This window comes from Hyla sarda, chromosome 7, assembly GCF_029499605.1.
Source record: "Hyla sarda isolate aHylSar1 chromosome 7, aHylSar1.hap1, whole genome shotgun sequence".
NCBI classification, from domain to species: domain Eukaryota; kingdom Metazoa; phylum Chordata; class Amphibia; order Anura; family Hylidae; genus Hyla; species Hyla sarda.
In genome coordinates this window covers 213,491,800-213,516,392 of record NC_079195.1, presented here as the reverse complement: position 1 = coordinate 213,516,392, position 24,593 = coordinate 213,491,800, and the positions used below count along the sequence as shown (strand labels likewise).

The window sequence follows — 24,593 nt, the reverse complement described above, 5'->3', positions numbered from 1 at the left end:
GTGCCCGGGACCCCTGTGATCATACATCTTATCCCATATCCTTTTGCATAGAAGATAAGATGTATAAAGCCAGAACACCCCTTTATTTTATTTTTTATTGAAAGCCGAGGTATGTGCTCTCAAATCACCCAAGTGCAATTAAAAAGTGCAAGTGTTCACACAAAAAAACGTGCACGAAGATGCGGTCTATCGCAAGCTCTTCTCCGAAAGGAGAGAGGCCCCCCAACAAACCAAACCCTTCGCCTCCGGGCCAAAAGGCACCTGCAAGGTTCCAGGTATGATGTCCCCTTTCGCCATAGCTACTCAGGGACCAAAAGTGTTCTCGGCAGACAACTAGGCGTTAACCATGTTGTCACCAAGGAACCAGTAAAACCGGTTTGGCATCCTGCAGAAACAGGATGCCGCGGGGTACAGCAGGGAGGTGAGGAACCAGAATACCCCTTTAAGTTCTCACAACCTCTGCCTGTTGTTGCTCAAGAGGAACTTTCCTTGTTTTCATACAGAGGATGCTCAGGAGGGAATACTGATTCTCATTGGTGAGATTTAGTGGCATATGGAGATTTATTTTCAGGTGGTGCCTCATGGGAAAGAAATATGCTAATTATATGTTCTCCAGAAGTAAATATAGAATAAATAATCTAATTCTAGCCAAAACAGGGTCTCCTTCAAATAAAGTGACTTAAAGATAGTTAAAGCGACTCAATTCCTATACCACTAGGTGATAGAAGGTGGCTGGCAGGACATTTTGGAAACTATCTGTGCAATAATAAGACCCGTTTAATCCATGGGGAATAATTTTTTTATGTAACGCTCCATTGAGTGAAAAATAATGCAAAGTAGCTCTCTTCTAGAAGGAAAATTTGTGTTCTTTTTCCCCATGGGGAAATATGTTTCTATACACCACTGGATCTCTTGGGCTCCAGTGAGAATTAGCATCTACTCCCAACTGGCCCACCATACCCTAATGTCTACTGATGAGGGGAAAGATCCCTGGAACAGTGGTGGTAAAATTGATGACTGTTCATTTAGAGAGCACCTTCTGGCTTACACTATACTGAGCATTTTTATAAAAAAAAACTAGGAGCCAAAGCATTGACCCTATTGCCCAGGTGCATAAAAAGTCCAAACTGTTACACAAACAAATGCACAAGGATGAGGACTATCACAAGCCCCTACATACCTTCTCTTCCCCTCCAGTCTAAAGGGCTCCCGCAAGGGTCCAGGGTTGATGTTTCCCCTTCGCCAAATGCTCTCCACATCCAGTGGAAGACTGGAAGACATTTTATTTTATTTATTTTTTCAAATCAACTGGTGCCAGAAAGTAAAACAGATTTGTAAATTCCTTCTATTTAAAAATCATAATCCTTCCAGTACTTATGAGCTTTTGTATGCTCACAGGAAGTTGTATTTCTTTATGGAATTCTCTTCAGTCTGACCACAGTGCTCTCTGTTGACACCTCTGTCCATGTCAGGAACTGTCCAGGGTAGAAATAAATCCCCAAAGCAAATATCTTCTGCTCTAGACAGTCCCTGATATAGACAGAGGTATCAACAGAGGGCACTGTGGTCAGACAGAAAATAATTCCATAAAGTAATACAACTTCCTCTGCAGCATACAGAAGCTAATAAGTACTGGAAGGATTAAGATTTTTAGATAGAAGTAATTTCCAAATCTGTTTAACTTTCTGGCACCAGTTAATTTTAAAAGTGGTACTCCAGTGGAAAACTTTTCTTTTTAATTTTTTATCAACTGCTGCCAGAAAGTTAAACAGATTTGTAAATTACTTCTATTTAAAAATCTTCCAGTACTTATGAGCTGCTGTATGCTCAACAGAAAGTTTTTTTTAAATTTCCTTTCTGTCTGACCACAGTGCTCTCTGCTGACACCTCTGTTCATGTCAGGAACTGTCCAGAGCAGGCAGGTTTGCTATGGGGATTTGCTTCTGCTCTGGATAGTTCCTGACATGGACAGAGGTGTCAGCAGAGAGCACTGTGGCCAGACAGAGAACAAATTCAAAAATAAAAGAACTTCCTCTGCAGTATACAGCAGCTGATAAGTACTGGAAGGATTAAGATTTTCAAATGCAAGTTATTTACAAATCTTTTTAATTTTTTGGCACCAGTTGATTTTAAAAAAAAGTTTCCCACCGGAGTATCCCTTTAACACCCACACAGAATATTGTGAAACATGCTCCCAGCCTTGGTTCCCTTCCATTATTCTCCTTATCCAGGCAGTTGCCTACAACACAGAGAGAAAGAAATCCAGATACATCCTTTTATCTCCATCAGTGTCCACCAGATTCCCTCGGTGGGTGAGACAGTCGTAAATCACCGGATTTAACTTTTCAAAGCTATAACGAAAACAGGATTCATGTACATACACGCGGTGGTACAAATGGACCCTTTTAATATTTAACATAAAATGAAAGCCATAAATTTGAAGCAGGTCTTGCCCACAATGTAAGTAATCCACAACAGTCTTTGTAAATATTGTAGAGTGAAGGTAGGTTTTTGTTGAATAATCCCTTGGATTAAGCGAAGGATTTATAATTCAAACAATCTGTTTGGAATCAGGATTTTTTTTCTTCTTCTTCTTCATATCACTCCCTGGAAAAAAATAAATAAAAAAAAATAAAAAAAATAAAATAAAATTAATAATAATAAAAAAAGATCTGATGGCATGTTTTACTGATTAGTATTTTTTGTCTTCCACATATAACTTTCTCTTAAAAAAAAAAAAAATAAAAATAATAATAATAATGATAAAAAAAAAAGATCTGATAGCATGTTTTACTGATTAGTCATTTTTTTCTTCTACATATCACTCCCTCTTAAAATAAATAAATAATAATAAAAAAAATTGATAGCATTTTTTTCCTTATTGGTATTTTTTTTCTTCTTCATATCACTCCCTTTTAAAAAAAATATAAATGAATAAATACGTAAATAAATAATAATAAAAAAAAAATTCTGATGGCATGTTTTACTGATTAGTATTTTTTTTTCTTCTAGATATCACTCCCTCTTAAAAATACATAAATAAATAATAATAATAATAATAATAATAATAATAAAAAGTTTGATAGCATGTTTTTCTTATTGGTATTTTTTTCTTCTCCATATCACTCCCTTTAAAAAAAAAAAATAGAAATAAATAAATACGTAAATAAATAATAATAAAAAAAAATTCTGATGGCATGTTTTACTGATTAGTATTTTTTTTTTCCTTCTACATATCACTCCCTCTTAAAAATACATAAATAAATAATAATAATAAAAAATGTGATAGCATGTTTTTCTCATTGGTGTTTTATGTTCTTCTTCATATCACTCCCTTTAAAAAAAATAAAATAGGAATAAATAAATAAATACGTAAATAAATAAATAAATAATAATTAAAAAAAATTCTGATGGCATGTTTTACTGATTAGTATTTTTTTTTTGTTTTCTTCTTCATATCCCTCCCTCTTAAAAATTAATAAATAATTACATAATAAAAAAAAAATAAAAATAAGATCTGAGATTCTGATGGCATGTTTTAATGATTACCATTTTTTTCTTCTTCACATCACTCCCTCAGAAATAAATGAATGAATAAATAAATAAATATATACATATTCATTTAAAAAAAAAAAAAAAAAGCTCTGATAGCATTGAATAAATAAATAAATATACACATATCTAAATAAAAAAGCTCTGATAGCATTGAATAAATAAATAAATATACACATATCTAAAGCTCTGATAGCATGTTTTACTGATTAGTATAATTTTTTTTATTTCTTTATAATTTTTTTTCCCAGTTTTTTCTTAAGCAAATATGTCTTCGATTTGCGGTCTGAATAAAAATGAGAGGGAAAATGTGTCACCAGCCCCGTTGCATTACATTTGATTCGTTATGCCAATAACACTAGGGCCGACAGCCCAGATTCATATGCATGGGGTCTTGAAAGCTGGAGGAACGCTGTATATACGCTTTTGCTTCCCTTTGATAATGGTTCAAAATCTGCAAATGGTCCCCGCAAAATTTTCGCTTTGTGGGAAAGAAATTCTCTCCCCCCCCCCCCCCCGCTTACGTGTCGCAGGAGCGTCCTTTTCTATTAGCCAAGATGGGCGGAAGCGGAGAGGTGGGATTCTGTTTGTTCTAAGACGTGAAGTGTAAACATGACGTTAGCTTATCTGATGCTACAAATTGTCTGACGCTTTGTTCTTTTGCGCTAAAGACGATGCGGTTTAATCAACCTTCAGATAAAACAGTGTTAATGTTTGTTGACGATGCGAAAGGGTTTTATCATGATTGTTTCTTACATTACAGTCTGCATTATGTATGTATAGGCAAGTGTTTTCCAAACAGGGTGCCTACAGCTGTTGCAAAGCGACAACTACCAGCATGCCCGGACAGCCGTTGGCTGGAGGCACCATGGCGGGGAAACACTGGGCTAGGTTCACATTGTCCCGACAAAAAAACACAACATGCTGTAATTTTTTTACAGTTCAATGAAGGACACTGTGCCAGAAACCCAACAGTGTCCATCAAAGTCAATGGGGTCCATTAGGATATGCTGGTGACTATCATAAGGCAGATCTGTCTGCTCCATTTTTGTTCTTCCGTTTCTGGACTGGGCTGATGAAGATTGAAAATAACAGCTTTAAACATACTCTTTACTGCCACCTCTGTACGTGTAAAGAACTGTCCAGAACAGGAGCAAATTACATGCTTCAGACAGTTCCTGACATGGACAGAGGTGGCAGCAGAGAGCACTGTGACAACTCCTTTTCCGAACAGTTCCTGACATGGACGGAGGTGGCAGCAGAGAGCACTGTGTCAACTTCTCCTTTTCCGAACAGTTCCTGACATGGACAGAGGTGGCAGCAGAGAGCACTGTGTCAACTACTCCTTTTCTGAACAGTTTCTGACATGGACAGAGGTTGCAGCAGAGAGAACTGTGTCAACTTCTCCTTTTCTGGACAGTTTCTGACATGGACAGAGGTGGTAGCAGAGAGCACAGTGTCAACTTCTCCTTTTCCGAACAGTTCCTGACATGGACAGAGGTGGCAGCAGAGAGCACTGTGTCAATGTCTCCTTTTCCAAACAGTTCCTGACATGGACAGAGGTGGCAGCAGAGAGCACTGTGTTAACTTCTATCCCGGACAGTTCCTGACAGGTACAGAGGTGGCAGCAGAGAGCACTGTGTCAACTTATTTTCCAAAAAGTTCCTGACATGGACAGAGGTGGCAGCAGAGAGCACTGTGTTAACTTCTCCTATCCCGGACAGTTCCTGACATGGACAGAGGTGGCAGCAGAGGGCACTGTGTCAACTTTCTGTGGAGCATACAGCAGCTGATTAGTACTGGAAGGCTTAAGATTTTTAAATATTTTGAATATTTGTATTTAAATATTGATTTTAAAATGCTTCCCCCCCCCCCTCCGGAGTACTCCTTTAACATTCACACACTATAGGGCCTCACACAAACTATAAAAAGAATGGACCTGTATCCTGTTGTGTAGGTCTTACAGGAGGCCACACTCGGCAATTAAATTTCCAGCAATGGGAAAAGTGCTATAATACTTAACTCTTATTGGAATAGTATAAAAGCTCACCAAATCAAAAAGTGTAAACTTAAGACCTCTAAAAATACATACCAGCTTCTGATCAACTGGTTATTCCGGACAGACAACCAATACAATAGGTATATTTTTGCTAATAAAATACTGACAGCATGCCCAACGTGTTTCTGTTACATACTGTATGGTCATCAGGGGATAGATCACATCTTAGCACAGAAGAGTAGACATAACATCCATAAAGTATATAGTGGTCTGCATTAGCCATTCTTGCTATAAAGAGCATTAAATCACCATAAGGCTCTCAATGGTCTCAAGCACAATGGGTTATATGCAAGTCATGCAGAACCATGGTATTAAAGTGCATGTGCCATCGTGGTACTATAAGACCAGCAAGGGATAATGCCGGATAGTGCCAGTGATCCAAGATCCGGCCTGAAAAACACGAGAAGTTTAATATAAACTATAGTCTTGTAGTGGGAATGTGAAATATAAGAGCGTGACGGACAAAGTTGCCAATCTTTATTAAAACCGTCTAAATAAACATCGGACTTAAGCCAATCGAACATCACTGATGATATCACCGCTCAAAAAATAAATAAACAAATATATAAATAAGTTGAATATTCCTATCTCCATGTTACAAAGTCCTTGCTCCCACTTATTTTGTCATTTTTATTTTTTTCCGCCTAAGCAACAAGTATCTCATTATTCCCGCGGTGTCCTTATCGGTTCACGTGGAACTCGGAGATGTACTGGATTACAACCAGCTCCCAGTCTGTCATTGTTGACCTTTTCTAACTAGATGGATGATTTTCTCTCCCACAATCAGCAGTTGTCCCTCCGGTAAGTGACATATAATGGTGTGCCAAAATGTCTTGTCTGTAAGGCCAAGGCAGATTTGTGCGGAATCTGTAATTTCACCGTTATATTAATAAATAAAAATAGAAAAAAAATCATATAAAATACAACATTCTGTTGAGTTTGTTCCAGCTCTTCCAGCTCTGGGTCATGTCACTTTTTTATTATTATTCTTGGGGTGCTGAAAACAAAAGTAGGGGAGGCTTCTTACGGAGGGAAAATAATGGGAATGAAGTTGTAAGACACGTCTGCTGCATTCATCTACTCATTTCCCCAGATCACTTCCAGGTGACAGAAAGTGAGCGGCAACCAACAAAAAATACCTAAGGATTTCAGGGCAAATATACTTTTATAACCTTTAAGGGTCACCCCCCAAGGGGATAACCCTAAACTAGAAATCCCCCCCTAAAATCAATCTTTATTGTAGTCACTTAAAATCATAGTGTACTGTATACCGAGCGTTAGTGTCACTTAAAAACACAGCCTGGATTCAGATGGTATTCACTTTACATCCCATAATATAGCGAAATCGCTATTGTATACTGCATATGCTGAGTTTAGTAGGGGAGGTTGGGAGAGAGAGGAAAAGACCAGGGGGAGATCCCTTGTAATGTATATCAGCTTGGCGTGAGTCCTCCACCACACCTAAGTGATCTACTCACCTTTCTGGTGATGGCAAACTGATCCACGGTTCTTCCGAATAGGGGGTATTGCAGATGGATGCTGTAGAGCTGCTGCACACCCAACCGGTACTGGACTCCCTGGTTGGGATCTTGCAAGTTTGCGGTGCTGGCGTGGACGGCAGTCCACCCCGGCACCGCAAACTTGCAGGATCCCAACCAGCACACTCCCACATTAACAACAACGAAGAGTTTACTGTCCTATTGGACCTGAGGAAGGCATTCTGTATATGCCGAAACGCGTTGTCCGTCCTTTGCAAATAAAATATGTATTGTCCTGTGCCGGCCTGAGTATTTTCAGCGCCTCTAAAACCATATTTTTACCACTTCCATTCAAGTTTAGTAGGGATGTTTGTTATATTCTTATGCTGACAATAGGCTGCTCATACAATCATGTCTCAATTAGCCATCCTAACGTTACAAACGAGGTCATTTGCCTTGCTCCCTTGAGAAAGACAGCGGTAGCAAACGAAACGTTGGGATGGCTTATTGAGACATGATTTTAGCAGAAGCCTATTGCCAGCATGAGAATATAACACACATCCCCTACAAAACTCAGCATATGCAGTATACAATGGCGATTTCGCTATATTATGGGATGTAAAGTGAATACCATCTGAATCCAGGCTGTGTTTTTAAGTGACACTCATGCTTGGTACACAGTACACTATGGTTTTAAGTGATTACAATAAAGATTGATTTTTAGGGGGGGTTTCTAGTTTAGGGCTAACCCCTTGGGGGGTGACCCCTAAAGGTTGTTGCAAGAGAAAGTGAGCGGCATCCATTGCTTCATTCCGTCCCATTCCTGCAGGAACATAATGACTTTTTCATGATAGGCAGCGCACAACGTATGGCTGAAAGGAGACGCAAAATGAGAAATAGCTTCTCCCTCTGGGAATAATTCTAAAAAAAAAAAGCACAGTGACACTTTTTATATCTTTTTTTCCCCTCTTCTTCTTCTTTGCAATATGGACACTTATACTCGTGCTTGAGATGCCTTGGCAGTCGGCTGGAGTCTATCATGGAAAATCTGGTGCATTAGCATTCATCAAGTTATTCCATTGAATTTAAGATTTTTTTTTTTTTTTTTTTTATTAAAATGTTATTTATTTGTGAGCCATGGATAGAAAAGTGCACTGGTTATAAGATAATAATAGAAATAATAGTGATTCTAATGATAAAAAAATAAAAAAATATTACCACTACTACAACTAATAGTACTACCTAATACTACTGCTACTAATAATACTACTACTGCTACTTATGCTACTACTAGTAATAATAATAATTCTAATACTACTACTGCTACTACTGTTAATATCATGATTATCATGAATAATAATAATAATAATAATAATAATAATAATAATATATTTCAAATGCACCAACATATGACATGGCACTGTATTCAGAACAAACTCTCTTAAGTTTTGAGGTGTCATGCAAGTCACGAAAATGCATTATTACAGAAAATTAAGATACATACATAGATAGGTAGATATGAGATAGATAGATATGTGGTAGATAGATTTGAGATAGATAGATAGATAGATAGATAGATAGATAGATAGATAGATATGAGATGATAGATAAATATGAGATAGATAGATAGATATGAGATAGATATGAGATAGATATATAGGTAGATAGATAGATAATAGATAGATAGATAGATATGAGATGATAGATAGATAAATAGATATGAGATGATAGATAAATATGAGATAGATAGATATGAGATAGATAGATAGCTAGATAAATATATCCCAGGAGAGCAGCACAACCAAAATAGTACTTCAGGTAGCTGGTGCACGCTGTATAGGAGCCTTGGTGTCGGGATCCCAATAAGTAAACGTTTCTGCGACCTCTTCGTCGCCTTTCTCAAGCTCGAGCTTGAGAAAGGCGACGAAGAGGTCACAGAAACGTTGCTCTGTCTGCACTGATGCAAGAAAACCACAAACTTTTTTGCACCGTATACCTTGTGTGCTGCTGCTTCTTTGGATTTAGATAGCTAGATAGATATGAGATAGATATATAGGTAGATAGATAGATAATAGATAGATAGATGGATAGATAGATAGATATGAGATGATAGATAGATAGATATGAGATAGATAGATAGATGATAGGTAGATAGATAGATAGATAGATAGATAGATATGAGATAGATAGGTAGATAGATAGATAGGTATGAGATAGATAGATAGTAGTGTTGCTCGCGAATATTCGCAATTCGAATATTATTCGCGAATATCGCATATTCGCGAATTCGCGAATTTCGCGAATATAGCGCTATATATTCGTAATTACGAATATTCGTATTTATTTTTTATTTTTTTCTTCACAGTACACATCACAGTGATCATCCCTCTCTGCTTCCAGCTTGTGTGGTGTAAAGAAGGCTGTAATACTACTGTGTGAGACCGGCGCGCGAAAATTCGCATACGCGAAAATTCGCATATACTAATTTTCGCATATACGAATTTCCACAAATACTAATTTTCGCATGTGCGTATTTTCGCATACGTGAAAATAAAACGAGGATATAACGAATATGCGAATATTCGCGAATATATGACGAATATTCGTCCATATATTCGTGAATATTCGCGAATTCGAATATGGCCTACGCCGCTCAACACCAATAGATAGATAGATAGATAGATAGGTATGAGATAGATATGAGATAGATAGATAGATAGGTATGAGATAGATAGATATGAGATAGATAGATAGGTATAAGATAGATAGATAGATAGATAGATAGATAGGTATGAGATAGATAAATAGATATGAGATAGATAGATATGAGATAGATAGATAGATAGATAGATAGATAGGTATGAGATAGAAAGATAGATAGATAGATAGGTATGAGATAGATAGATATGAGATAGATAGATAGATAGATAGATAGGTATGAGATAGAAAGATAGATAGATAGATAGATAGATAGGTATGAGATAGATAGATATGAGATAGATAGATAGATAGTAGTGTTGAGCGGCATAGGCCATATTGGAATTCGCGAATATTCGCGAATATATGGACGAATATTCGTCATATATTCGCGAATATTCGTTATATTCTCGTTTTATTTTCGCGTATGCGAATATTCGCGCAAACAAAAATTGACATGCGCGAACATTCGCATATGCGAAAATTAGCATATGCTAAGTTTCGCATATGCGAATTTTCGCACGCCAGTCTCACACAGTAGTATTACAGCCTTCTTTACACCACACAAGCTGGAAGCAGAGAGGGATGATCACTGTGATGTGTACTGTGAAGAAAAAAAAAACGAATATTCGTAATTACGAATATATAGCGATATATTCGCGAAATTCGCGAATTCGCGAATATGCGATATTCGCGAATAATATTCGAATTGCGAATATTCGCGAGCAACACTAATAGATAGATAGATAGATAGATAGATAGATGATAGAGCAGCACTTTGGCAAGCAGATTATTCCTTGCTGCCAGTCAATGTGACCTTGATCCAGGGTCCTGGCAGTTGTAAATTGAAAACATTTCAGAACTCCACAAATTCCAGTGAATATAAGTGATTTATTCACTGATGTCAGTTCATGGTTTCAGTCCTGTCACATGGTCCTATTTGACTGAAACATTGAATTGACATCAGTGAATAAATCACTTATATTCACTGGAATTTGTGGAGTTCTGCAAAAAAAAATTTTCAGATAGACAAAGATAGATAGATAGATAGATAGATAGATATGAGATTGATAGATAGATATGAGATAGATAGATAGATAGATAGATATGAGATAGATAGATAGATAGATAGATATGAATTAGATAAATAGTTGCGAGATAGATAGATAAATATGAGATAGATAGATATGAGATAGATAAATACATATGAGATAGATAGATAGATATGAGATAGATTGATAGATAGATATGAGATAGATAGATATGAGATAGATAGATAGATAGATAGATAGTGTAGAAAAAGCAGGGTGGGCTGCACCTCAAAGGTGTGTAGAGGTAGGTGCACGCAGCGGCTGGTCCCAGGTCCCGGGTCCGTATCGCTAGAAAAACAGATTTGCTGCAGCACACGTTTCAACCACACATGCGGCCTTTTTCAAGCACAGTGCTTGAAAAAGGCTGCATGTGCGGTTGAAACGTAGCAATTGGAATGAAATAAACCACTTGTCATTACTCTGTGTGCTGCAGCAAATCTGTTTTTCTAGATAGATAGATAGATAGATAGATAGATAGATATGAGATAGATAAATACATAGATAGATAGGAGATAGATAGATATGAGATGAGAGAGCTAGAGAGATAGATAGATTTGAGAGCGAGAGATAGACATGAGATAGATAGATAGATATGAGATAGATATCAGATAGATAGATAGATAGATAGATAGATATGAGATAGATATGAGATAGATATGAGATAGACAGATAGATAGATAGATAGATGAATCGATGGATAAATAAATATTATACTCCATTCAGATAAGCCATAGTGTTTATTTATCCGTTGTTTTTCTTTTCTCTTTTCGGAGATCCCGATACCATTCAGTAGAGAAGTGTATTGGGATTTTGTACGGTTCCCTTCCTCGCGCTCTCTCTAGGTCAAGTCAATAACTCTCGCAGAACACCAGAAAATGATGACAGATTTATTGGAGTTAAAAACTCTCATTTATCTCTCCTTAAAATTGCTGCAATAAGAAACGTGTTAATCAGCAGCAAACAGATCTATGAGAATGGCGCGGTGCGGAGCCGGCCGCTGATTGAATTGGATGGGGAGTTTTGTTCTGTGTCATCTAAATCAGATCAGATGCAATCAGTTACCGCTGTTTAGAGACATTTAATATCATCATCATTATCAATTACCTGGGAAAGTATTAAAAGATGCTGGAAATGTCAACAATTTGGTGTTTGTACCGGTGGATTATTTATGTGCATACAAATTATGGAAAGGCCATGTGTGCAAATGAAGGTAAAAGAAGTCGCTTTAAACATTTTTATGCAGAGGAAAAAATTCCTTTGGGTTGTGTTCACAAATAACTATTATTTATAGCGCACACAGATTCCGCAGCGCTGTACACTCACATTGGGTACACTCAGATCGGTCCCTGTCCCCATTGGGGCTCACAATCTAAACAATTGTTTCCCAACCAGCATGCCTCCAGCTGTTGCAAAACTACAAATCCCAGCATGCTGAGAGTTGTAGTTTCGCAACAGCTGGAGGCATACTCGTTGGGAAACAATGATCGAAATCTATCAGTATGTTTTGAAGTATGGGAGGAAATGAGGAGAACATACAAACTCTTTGCACATATATTTCTTTGTTGGATTTGAACCCAGGACCCTGCAAGGACAAAGTGCTAACCAATGAGCCACCACACTGCCCATACATGAATTTTTGCTGCCCAAAATGCTGCAACTAAAAATCTTTTCCGTTCACCTGAATGAGCTGTTTTTTTTATGTATGAAACCGTCGCAGACATTTCTGCTGCTTGTGAGTCCCTTCTGAATCTGATCAGGAGCTTGACCAAACGTGGTGAAAAGGTACCAGTCAGACTCATACCCTGGTGCCAAAGGGTGTCCACTGCTCATCTGCATCATAACGATTTTACACCAGGGCCTAGGCTAGTGTGTTCAGACCAGGGTGCCTCTAGCTGTTGCATAACTACCAATTTTCTCTTGTCCTTGAGCTAGTGGCTGTAGACTGCTCAGAACACCCTCAGAAGCAGCAGCAGCATGGATGACATTATAGAGCAGTATTGAGCAACGTAAGCTGAGACTCAAGGACTGGGGTGAGATCTCTTGCTCACTGAAAGCTCCTGTTATAACTATAAAATCTCTCTAGATCAGTGTTTCCCAACCAGGGTGCCTCCAGCTGTGGCAAAACTACAACTCCCAGCATGCTGGGTGTTGTAGTTTTGCAACAACTGGAGGCACATGGGTTGGGAAACACCACTATACCTCATTATAAAAAAGAAGCTCAAAAAAAAAAAAAAATATACAGTTACGAACAAAAAAGTTCTCGTAAAAAAGAATATTTTGGGATTCTAATTGTGCTCAGTGGGAAGTTAGCCTAAGGCTGTAATAGGAGCCATTTTTCTTTTCTTTTTTTGTTCTTTTTGTAAACAGCGCCTAAGGCAAAAACAATGGTGCTTACTTCCTGAAACAGTGCCACTAGCCATTGGTTGAGTCAGGTATTGCATCTCAGCTCCATTGAAGTGTACTTCACTTGAACAGAAATACTGCCAGTGACCAGAAGGGGCAGTGTTTAATTAAAAAAAATGCCATGTTTATTTATTTATTTTATTCTAATCCTTTATCTCTTACAAGCAAACGAGGGAAGAAGGTAAAACGTGGCTGGCGCATTGTAAACATCACCATGGAAATGTATTACGTTAATATTACGTTATCCTTTATTACTACTAAAAAAATGTTTTTATCCCCACAAGAGTCTTTTGTACAATACTTCTTCAATATCTTAATTTTTTTTTATAACAACTAATCTCCGCGTTTTGATTGTCTCCAGTTTCCATTGTCTTTATAAGAAGCTGATTTTCTTTCTTTCTTTTTTTTTCCTTTTATATTCAAAAACATTACTCTCCCTTCCATCTCCGAGAGCCATAGAGAACATGCATTGTTTTCAAAACAAGCGACATTACGGAATAGTATTCCCTTAATCTGCCCGAGCAATAAGGAAATATACGGTATTAGCGTCCTGCCGGTGAGTTCCGAGGTGATAACTTCATACGTTTTTACATCTGAGAGGCCCGGGAAGAAGAATTGTCCTTTTCCAGTGTGTTTGTAGTTATTATCAATCCCCCAGCAGAGATATTTCATTGTGCTGTGTGTGGAATCTCGCCTCCTAATCACAAACCAAACCGTATTTACTATTCTCCTAAGAACAGCTATCGGTGCCGAGGAGAAGAAACGGCGCTGTAGAGGTCATGACCTTGTCGGAGCTGGAACCAATAACTGTATTTCCTGTGATAGGATGTTTATATGAAGAACATCTATCTATTATCTATCTACCGTATAAACTCGAGTATAAGCCGACCTGAATATAAGCTGAGGCCCCTAATTTTACCCCAAAAACCCAGAAAAAGTTATTGACTCGACTATAAGCCTAGGGTGGGAAATACATCATCCCCCCATGTAATCATCCAAACCCCCGTCATCATCCCCCCTTCATCATCACCACCTGTCAATCCCTTCATCAGTGGTCTTTAACCTGCGGACCTCCAGATGTTGCAAAACTACAACTCCCAGCATGCTGTCCATTTTCACCGGGGGGTCCTCTTCTCCGCACTTCGGGCCCGGACTAGTGATGTTGCCTTGACGACGATGCACAGGGATGTTGCGCATGAACTGCAACGACTAATTCTCCCCACCGGATAGTCCCTGCAGCATAGATGGCCCGGACCAGCTCACCCTAACGTCCCGCTGAGGGGAGGTGAATACAAACCAATGATGTCACAGCATCGCCCCGTGTGACGTCACACTCCGCCCCCTCAATGCAAGTCTATGGGAGGGGGCATGGCAGCTGTCAGACCCGGAGCGAACACGCTCCGGTGATTGATTTTAACGGGGTGCAAGATCTTTGGATAGGGGATAAGATGTCTTAGTGCCGGAGTAACCCTTTAAGTTTTCTTACGAACTAAGCAAAATCAATCTCAAGTTGGAACCAGCCCATTGTTACGACAAAAGCGCAGTCCTTTGTTTAATAATTCTAATTGTCCAGTGGAGAATTCCTTGGAGGAAATATTCATGATGGTATTTTTTACTTCCTCCATGACCCCGTGTTTTGTGGGGTCTTCCCATTTCTGAGACTCCGTGTTTTTGAACCTTCTTCCATGCTTCCTGCCCTCCCTCCTACGGCATCTCCATGTGGCTCTCGAACCCCTAAAAAAGCAGATGACTGTGTGTTATTATCCAGGTTGGTTTGTTCATCTTGTAGGGGTGCAACTCTAGCTGAAGATGCTCTATCGAAAGAACTCTTCCCACGTCTGTTCCGTCTCCAATTGGTGGATACTGCTCCTCAGTTATATACTTTTCCCAGGGAGTAATCTCTGTATATCCCTATGCCACTTCCTCTTTTTCACATCCTCCAGATCCCCTCTAAACTTGGTAAGGAAGTCCTTTTGTTTATCCAGAAATATCTGGAACTCTCCTTCTGGTGAATTATCCCCTAAAGTAGATTCTAATTCAGATACAGTTCTCTTTACATTCACCAAATCCTGCAGTAAAAATTCCATCTGTAGCAGTATGAGGTCTAATGCATACTTGTTAGAGATGGCTTAAAATTTACTGCGATATTCATTATGATTCACATAAGCATTATCCCTAGGGAGAGATCTCATTCCCCTCTGGATCCTCTGCGCCTTATAATATTCAGCCAACATTGTTAAATGTAAATTCGGGTAGAAAACAGACATGGTCGCACATCTACAATCTTGTATAATGATCTGATTGCTTCTCAGCATAATTTCAAAAACTAACAGGTTGTTAGTATACACTTTTGATCAAAAAGTACAAGCCCACTCGCCACGTCAAGGCCACCTATTTAGAGTGGGTCCCTAACGTCCCTAGCATAAAATGGCGTAGCACTGGGCGGCGACCACCACCGCCGTGACACCAGTGCCCACGGGGGGGAAAAAAATTGTTAAATGTAAGCCTGTTAGTAGTAAATTCATAGTTCCTTTCAATAACAATAATAGATGAACTAGCACAGATACATAACCTGCAAAAAGAAAATGGATCTCTCGGTATCTAAACATTTCACGGAGATGGGCCATAGTGAAAAATAACTAAGATTCCTGGTGGTAGATCACATTCCCCCAATGAGACGTGGTGGTGACAGACAAGAGATGTGAATTAAATGGATTTATTTCCTAAATACACTGAAACCCTTTGGTTTGAATGAAGAGTTTAAAACTCTGCACAGGGTTGTGGGGAAGTGGTAATCGTCCAGGACAGCCAGTATTGGGTATGCATTTGCATCAGTGTAATTAGTACAAATGTCATGTTGCATGATGTAGGCAAGAATATTGCTTATATAATAGGGGAGGATCACTTACCGGACATTATAATTTTGATCTGTTTTTTAAAATAAATGTGATGTTGATTTATTATAATTTTGGTCTTGCGCATTACTGAGTGGATACATGGGAACATAGGATTTATGCACCTTCTTTATTCTATAACATTTCCCAATTTTTTTTTTTTTCAATTTTTTTTCATTTTTTATTAACTTTTCTTATCATTATTATTATCATTATTTTATTTCTTTATCATAATTTTTTTTGCATTTTTTGTGGTTTATTTTTTGCAGTATGCAGTATATGGGTCTAACAATGAAATGGTAATCTCTGCATACCTGTGTGGTCAAATATGCCCCTATATTGCACTGACCATGAGGGTCTATTCAGATGGTGCGTTAATGAGCCGATTTCCGGAGATTCCACCTATTCGGTGTAGTGCTCGAGGTCCTTGGCTGCAGGGATACAAGAGTCCAACACTTCATTGTGCCGCATTCCGGATCCTGACAGACACCGCTATACTGATTTAACAAGGGGGCTGAGAACGTATGTATGTATGTATGTATGGTTATACAAGTACATACCACTTACCTGACCTGCTGCTTTATATTTTATTTCATTTTATTTTATATATATATATTTTTTTATTGTTTGACAAGGAATATGTTTATACTTGCTTGCCCTAATGTAAGATGGTGTCATATGCCCTAGATTGTCTATAAAGCGGTCGCAAACTGAATGGAGCCGTCACTACAATCACATAGATGTTGCGCTGCAGAGAGATTTTAACACTTTGTCATAACTACACAGACGCTCTCAGTACCATGTGTTGCACTCAGGATGACGCACTTCCGGCGCGCATGCGCATTGGAATATACACAGGCTTAGTTTTCCATACTTGCTCCGGGTGAGTGATTTCCCCTTTCTAACTGTAATATTGTGTTTTTAAATGATTTTAGCCGTGAGGACATATGTCCTGAGTCACAATCAGGACCCTATTATGGGTGATGTATGATTTTGGAGGGATTGATGGTTATTGGTATCCTTATATATTGTGTATAATAAACCATTTCTACTGAGCTTGAGAAAGACCTGGAGAGCTGGTTGAAACGTTGCCATGTGACATTCACTTTTTTTGTTGGATTACATTTTTCACGAACTTGAGTGCTGCAGATATATTCCTTATTTTGTACATTTATGGACTCCTGACCCGGGTCTGACTTCTGCGTGCACCGATACCTACCTTTGGAATTAATTGGAGTGCTGTTTTTCTTCAGATACATCTATCTATCTATCTCTCTCTCAATGTTTCCTAACCTGGGTCCCTCCAGTTGTTGCAAAACTACAACTCCCAGCATGCATAGAAATATTTACACACACATATATTTGTTTCTATGGGATTGTTGTTTAGGGGCCTTAGCTTTCAGCTATGTTTAGCCCCCCTCCCCCCCCCCCCCTTTCTCATACGGTCGTCTCTCATGTATTTAAACTCAAATATCAATACGTTTGATGGTGACGTACAGCTCTGAGGGGAGCTGCGTTATTGGTCATCGTGTCGTAATACATCACTGTGAATTTACTGCAATTGATCACCAGAGTGTACTTGTTCTCTAAGATGCCTTTTCATGTAACTACACACACAAGAAGCAATAGAGAACAATGGTGTAAACGCCATAACTCACTCATCCATAGGGAAATATCAGCATGTGATCTGTTTGCTTCAATCCGGAATAGATACAATGGTCTGTGTGTATCTGACTCTTTAGGCTTTCTTCATGCAGTGAGTCTGCTGGTATAATAAATATACGAAAAGCTATAATACCAGTAATACAGAGAGTCATGGAAATATATCAATACTTATCTCCTATCTATCTATCTCCTATCTATCTATCTATCTATCTATCTATCTCCTATCTATCTATCTATCTATCTATCTATCTATCATCTATCTATCTATCTATCTATCTATCATCTATCTATCTATCTATCTATCTCATATCTATCTATCTATCTATCTATCTCCTATCTATCTATCTTCTTCTATCTATCTATCTATCTATCTATCTGTCTGTCTATCTATCTCATATCTATCTGATCTATCTATTTATCTTACATCTTTCTGTCTATCTATCTATCTATCTATCTATCTAAAACCACATGTAGAAGGCAGCACAACCAGAGCCAGTCCGTAACAGGGTACGGGGTGCCAATGGGGTAACAGTCCCAGTCGCAGACTGGCCCTCATTTACAAAGACCGGAGTGTCGTTTAGGTTGGACTGGAGTACTCATCTTTTTTTTTCCCTTGTGATTTACTAATCTGTCACCCAATTTCCCTTTCTTTCTGTCGCAGAAATGTATTCTGTGCGACAGAAAAAAGTCTCTGCAAATTCTGACTACATCAGTGCTTGTACCACTACCCCCATCATGGAACAGGGTCTGTTCCATGTTGGGGGTAGTAATACAGGGGCTGAGGGATTGATCGCACCGGGTCTCACTTCTGAGACCCGATCCGATGTTATTAAGCAGGGGAGCGGGTGGCATGTTCCGATCCCCTGCAATGTACTGTAAACTTTCATTTTTAAATTTCCCACCACAAGCCCTGAATGGCCAGGACCGGGGAACCAATCAGGGCTCCTGGTAGCCGGCACCTGTATATATAGATGCTATGACGGTCAGACATATATCCATATGTCTGACCCCTACCGTGCATCTATATATACAGGTGTCGGCTCACCGCTATGAATGACAAGTAAAGCAGTGCAGGGAGGCTCGTGCTGCTGCTCCTAATAGCTTACTTGTCATTCATAGCGGTGAGCCGGCATTTGTCTATGTATGATGTGAGGGTCAGACATATATCCATATGTCTGACCCCCACAGCATGATCTGCAGCTGCTGACCGCTATGAATGACAAACTCTTAGCAGCGAGAGCGGGCAGCAGCCCTCCGCTCCCCCGCTAATAGAGTTTTCATTCATTGGCAGCCAGTGGAGGGAGAAGATGAAGATTAATATGCGCAGCTTGGGGGAGGCAGTTTATACATAAATATGCGCAGCGGGGGTCAGTATATGCGCAGCGGGGGTCAGTATAGATATATAATAGCGCTGGGGGGGGCAGTACATTTATTCAAGCGCAGCGGCCACTAAGTTTGATATAGCACAGCAGGGGGAAATATATATAGAAACGCTGGAGGGGCCAGATATATACCCCCCCCCCAGCGATTCTATACATCTTTGCCCACCACAGCGCTTCTATATTAAAACCCTGCTAGGAGCCCTGATTGGCTCCTCGGTCCCGGCCATTCAGGGCTTCTGGTGGGGAATTTAAAAATGAAAGTTTACAGTACATTGCAGGGGATCGGAACATGCCGCCCGCTCCCCTGCTTAATAACATCTGATTGGATCGGGTCTCAGAAGTGAGACCCGGTGCGATCAATCCCTCAGCCCCTGTACTACTACCCCCAACATGGAACAGACCCTGTTCCATGCTGGGGGTAGCAGGATTCACTCCGTTTTGAGTAATTTCCCGACAGCTCTGAGCTGTCGGCTTTCTGTGAAGCAAAACTCACAGGTTTTCTTCACACTCGGAGGGTTTTTTCTCTTTTTTGTCGGGAAAAATGGCCCCTTTTGTAGTTTTTTTTTTCTCTCTGAGTGATTTTGATCTTGTCGGGTTGTGCGCCAGATTCTGGCGCAAATTCTGGTGCAAATTCTGGCGCAGACAGAATTCTGGCGCAAAACCCGACAAAGAGTGTTGGGATCCTGTTAGTAAATGAGGGCCACTGTGTACAGATCCAAAGCAAATAAGATCCAGCGGCACTCACAGGATAAGGTGCAAAATATAAGGTGCTTTATTGACCCATGAAAATACAACGTTTCAACAGCATGATGATTGATAAAGACTGTGCAGACAGTTGAAACATTGCATCGATGTATATGAGGAAATAAACTTCACATTTTTGTTCACCCGACCCTGGAGTGCCGTGGGATATATTTGCTATCTATCTATCTATCTATCTATCTCATATCTATCTATCTATCTATCTCATATCTATGTATCTATCTATCTATCTCATATCTATCTATCTCATATCTATCTATCTATCTAGGTAATGGATAAAGGCAGCACACCACAATAGTAGAATCGCCGAAACGTTGTTATTCACATCATGGAATAAATTCACATTTTTTTGGGATTCTACTATTGTGGTGTGCTGCCTTTATCCATTACCTATCTATCTATCTATCTATCTATCTATCTATCTATCTATCTATCTCATATCTATCTATCTATCTATCTATCTATCTATCTATCTATCCAACTAAAACAAAAGTAGATGTAGCATACCATAGAAATAAAACTTCAAGCAACCAAACCAATAACCACAAGTTATTTTTGCATTGTATTTCTTAAATGGGTTCTCCACCATAAGGTGACTTTAGTATGTACCTGGCAGACAGTAATGGACATGCTTAGGTAGGATCTGCACTTGTCTTGGGGCTAAATGGCTATGTTGTGAGATTACCATAACACTGTGGCTAACATTTGTGAACTGGTATTTCCTGTTTGAGTTTTCTTCTTTTGCCTACAAATCCCAGAATTCCATTTTCCTCCCTCCCACACATCAGCCACCCCACCCATTGAAAAATGAATGAGCTGCATCCATTCAAAAGACCTGTGTTTTTCAATCAGGGTGCCTACAGCTGTTGCATTAGTTGCAGTTTGATCTCTCTCCCACCAAGCGATCGCTCCACCCATTAAAGCAGACAGGCTCCCTGTCATCAGCTGACTAGTGAGTCAGGTCTCGGCCGCATTGCAACCTGGGAAAAATCGGAGACAACAGTCATTTTGTATGCTGTTAAAAATAAATATTGGAGTGAAAATCACATAAGAATTGTGAGAAAACCGTCACACACAGGTACAGACACTATATTATGTACTACACTAACTTCACAGCCCCTGTAGCATAGTCAAATAAAAAAGTTCCTGGAATACCCCTTTAACCTGTTCAGGACCCATGACGTATGCATACGTCTTCACACCCTGGGTCTTAAGGACCCATGACGTATGCATACGTCATGGCGTTTTCCGGTCTCTGCCGCTGGCCGGGCAGAGATCGGAACTGGATGCCTGCTGAAATCCTTCAGCAGGCATCCAGGGCAAACGCCGAGGGGGGCCATGTAGGCCCCCCATGTCGGCGATCGCCGCAAATCGCAAGGGAAATCGCCCTTGCGATCTGCGGCGATACCGGGCTGATCGGGTCTCTGGGACCCGACCGCCCGGTAATTTTGCATGATCCCGGCTGTCGCAGACAGCCAGGACCATGCTGGAGTATCGGAGCGAGGTGGCAAGCCGGCCACCTCCTCCGATCCCCTGCGATCTGTCGGTTAGTTAACCGACCAATCGCAGGAGGGGGGGCGGTTACTTCCTCCCGTCCTGCCCGGCCCCTGAAAGTCCGGAGAGGACGGGAGGAAGACCGGAGGACGCGGCGGGGGACGGGCGAGTGCTGGGGACCGGCCCCGGTACTTACCTCGTCCCTGAAGACCCGGATCCAGACGATGAAGACGGCGGCGGCGGCGACAGGTGAGTAGATCTTCAGCCGCGGTCAGGCCCTTTACAGCAATGCACGTCGCCGTAAAGCGACATGCATTGCTGTAATAGGACCCTGTAAACTACAACTCCCAGCATGCCCAGACAGCCCTTGGCGTCTGGGCATGCTGGGAGTTGCAGTTTTGCAACATCTGGAGGTACACAGTTTGGAGACCACTGTGCCCTTCCAGATGTTGCAAAACTACACATCCTCAGCATGCCCTTACTGTCCAGGCATGCTGGGAGTTGTAGTTCTGTAACATCTGGCCCTTCAGATGTTGCAGAACTACAACTCCCAGCATGCCTGGACAGTTTTGGCATACTGGGAGTTGTAGTTTTGCAACATCTGGAAGGGCACAGATTGGGAACCACTGTATTAGTGGTCTGCAAACTGTAGTCCTCCAGATGTTGCAAAACTACAACTCCAAGCATGCTGGGAGTTGTAGTTCGGCAACATCTGGCTCTAAAGATGTTGCCGAACTACTACTCCCAGCATGCCTGAGAATGTTTGGGAGTTGTGGTTTTGCAACAGCTGGAGGCACACTGGTTGGGAAACATTGTTTCCTAACTCAGTGTTTCCCAACCCGTGTGCCTCCAGCTGTTGCAAAACCACAACACCCAAACATTCTCAGGCATGCTGGGAGTTGTAGTTTTGCAACAGCTGGAGGTCCCCCCCCCCTGTGAATGTACAGGGTACATTCACATGGGCAGGGGGCTTACAGTGAGTATCGGGCTGCAAGTTTGCGATGCAGCAAATTTTGCGCGGCAGCTCAAACTCGCTGTAATCCCCCCGCCCGTGTGACTGTACCCTAAAAACACTACACTAACACAAAATAAAATAAAAAGTAAAAAACACTACATATACACATACCCCTACACAGACCCCCCTCCCTCCCCAATAAAAATGAAAAACGTCTGGTACACCACTCTTTCCAAAATGGAGCCTCCAGCTGTTGCAAAACAACAACTCCCAATATTGCCAGACAGCCGTTGACTGTCCAGGCATGCTGGGAGTTTTACAACAGCTGGAGGCACCCTGTTTGGGAATCACTGGCGTAGAATACCCCTATGTCCACCCCTATGCAAATCCCTAATTAAGGCCTCAAATGCACATGGCGCTCTCACTTTGGAGCCCTGTCGTATTTCAGGGCAACAGTTTAGGGCCACATATGGGGTATCACCGTACTCGGGAGAAATTGCCTTACAAATCTTGGGGGTCTTTTTCTCCTTTCACCCCTTATGAAAAGGTGAAGTTGGGGTCTACACCAGCATGTTAGTGTAAAAAAAATAAACTTTTTACACTAACATGCTGGTGTTGCCCTATACTTTTCATTTTGACAAGAGGTAAAGGGGAAAAAAGCCCCACAAAATTTGTAACACAATTTCTCCCGACTACGGAGATACCCCATATGTGGGCGCAAACTGCTCTGGGGGCGCACAACAAGGCCCAGAAGGGAGAGTGCACCATGTACATTTGAGGTGATTTGCACAGGGGTGGCTGATTGTTACAGCGGTTTTGACAAACGCAAAAAAAACAAAACCCCACATGTGACCCCATTTCGGAAACTAGACCCCTCACGGAATGTAATGAGGGGTGCAGTGAGAATTTACACCCCACTGGTGTCTGACGGATCTTTGGAACAGTGGGCTGTGCAAATTAAAAATGTTGTACAGCCCACTGTTCCAAAGATTTGACAGACACCAGTGGGGGGTAAATGCTCATTTTATGCCTTGTTACGTTCCTCAAGGGGTCTAGTTTCCAAAATGGTATGCCATGTGGGGGTTATTTTGTTGTCCTGGCACCATATGGGCTTCCTAAATGCGACATGCCCCCCGAGCAAAATTTGCTCTCAAAAAGCCAAATATGACTCCTTCTCTTCTGAGCATTGTAGTTTGCCCGTAGTGCACTTCAGGTCAACTTATGGGGTACCTCCATACTCAGAAGAGATGTGGTTACAAATTTTGGGGGGTATTTTCTGCTATTAACCCTTGTAAAAATGTGAAATTTGGGGGGAAACACACATTTTAGTGATTTTTTTTATTTATTTTTTTACGTATGCAAAAGTCGTGAAACCCCTGTGGGGTATTAAGGCTCACTTTATTTCTTGTTACGTTCCACAAGGGGTCTAGTTTCCAAAATGGTATGGCATGTGTTTTTTTTTTGCTGTCCTGGCACCATAGGGGCTTCCTAAATGCGACATTCCCCCGAGCAAAATTTGCTCTCAAAAAGCCAAATATGACTCCTTCTCTTCTGAGCATTGTAGTTCACTCATAGTACACCTCAGGTCAACTTATGGGATACCTCCATACTCAGAAGAGATGGGGTTACAATGTTTGGGGGGTATTTTCTGCTATTAACCCTTGCAAAAATGTGAAATTTGGGGGGAAAAACACATTTTAGTGAAATTTATTTTTTATTTTTTTACATATGCAAAAGTCGTGAAACCCCTGTGGGGTATTAAGGCTCACTTTATTCCTTGTTACGTACCTCAAGGGGTCTAGTTTCCAAAATGGTATGCCATGTGGGGGATTTTTGCTGTTCTGGCACCATAGGGGCTTCCTAAATGCAACATGCCTCCCAAAAACCATTTAAAAAAAACGTACTCTCCAAAATCCCCTTGTCGCTCCTTCGCTTCTGAGCCCTCTACTGCGCCCGCCGAACACTTTACATAGACATATGAGGTATGTGCTTACTCGAGAGAAATTGGGCTACAAATATAAGTATACGTTTTCTCCTTTTTCCCCTTGTAAAAATTCAAAAATTGGGTCTACAAGAACATGCGAGTGTAAAAAATGGAGATTGTGAATTTTCTCCTTCACTTTGCTGTTATTCCTGTGAAACACCTAAAGGGTTAAAACGC

At 40.4% G+C, this 24,593-nt stretch overlaps 2 long non-coding RNA genes across 4 annotated transcripts in view; both read right to left on the bottom strand.

The window, feature by feature from the left end:
- Window positions 1–2,398: 2,398 nt before the first annotated feature.
- Window positions 2,399–24,593, bottom strand: part of LOC130283302 (uncharacterized) — a 63,907-nt gene continuing 41,712 nt past the window's right edge. For both annotated transcript variants that reach the window (XR_008846639.1, XR_008846638.1), the window contains one exon: window positions 2,399–2,607. This is a non-coding gene — a long non-coding RNA (uncharacterized LOC130283302). The remainder of the gene's footprint in view (window positions 2,608–24,593) is intronic.
- Window positions 14,820–24,593, bottom strand: part of LOC130283303 (uncharacterized) — a 42,397-nt gene continuing 32,623 nt past the window's right edge. Inside the window, exons 2-3 of one of the 2 annotated variants that reach the window (XR_008846641.1) lie at window positions 17,833–17,936; window positions 14,820–15,014 (exon numbers count right to left, since the gene is read on the bottom strand). This is a non-coding gene — a long non-coding RNA (uncharacterized LOC130283303). Of the gene's footprint in view, window positions 15,015–17,832; window positions 17,940–24,593 lie in introns of both variants that reach the window. The other variant, XR_008846640.1, reaches the window with a different exon arrangement.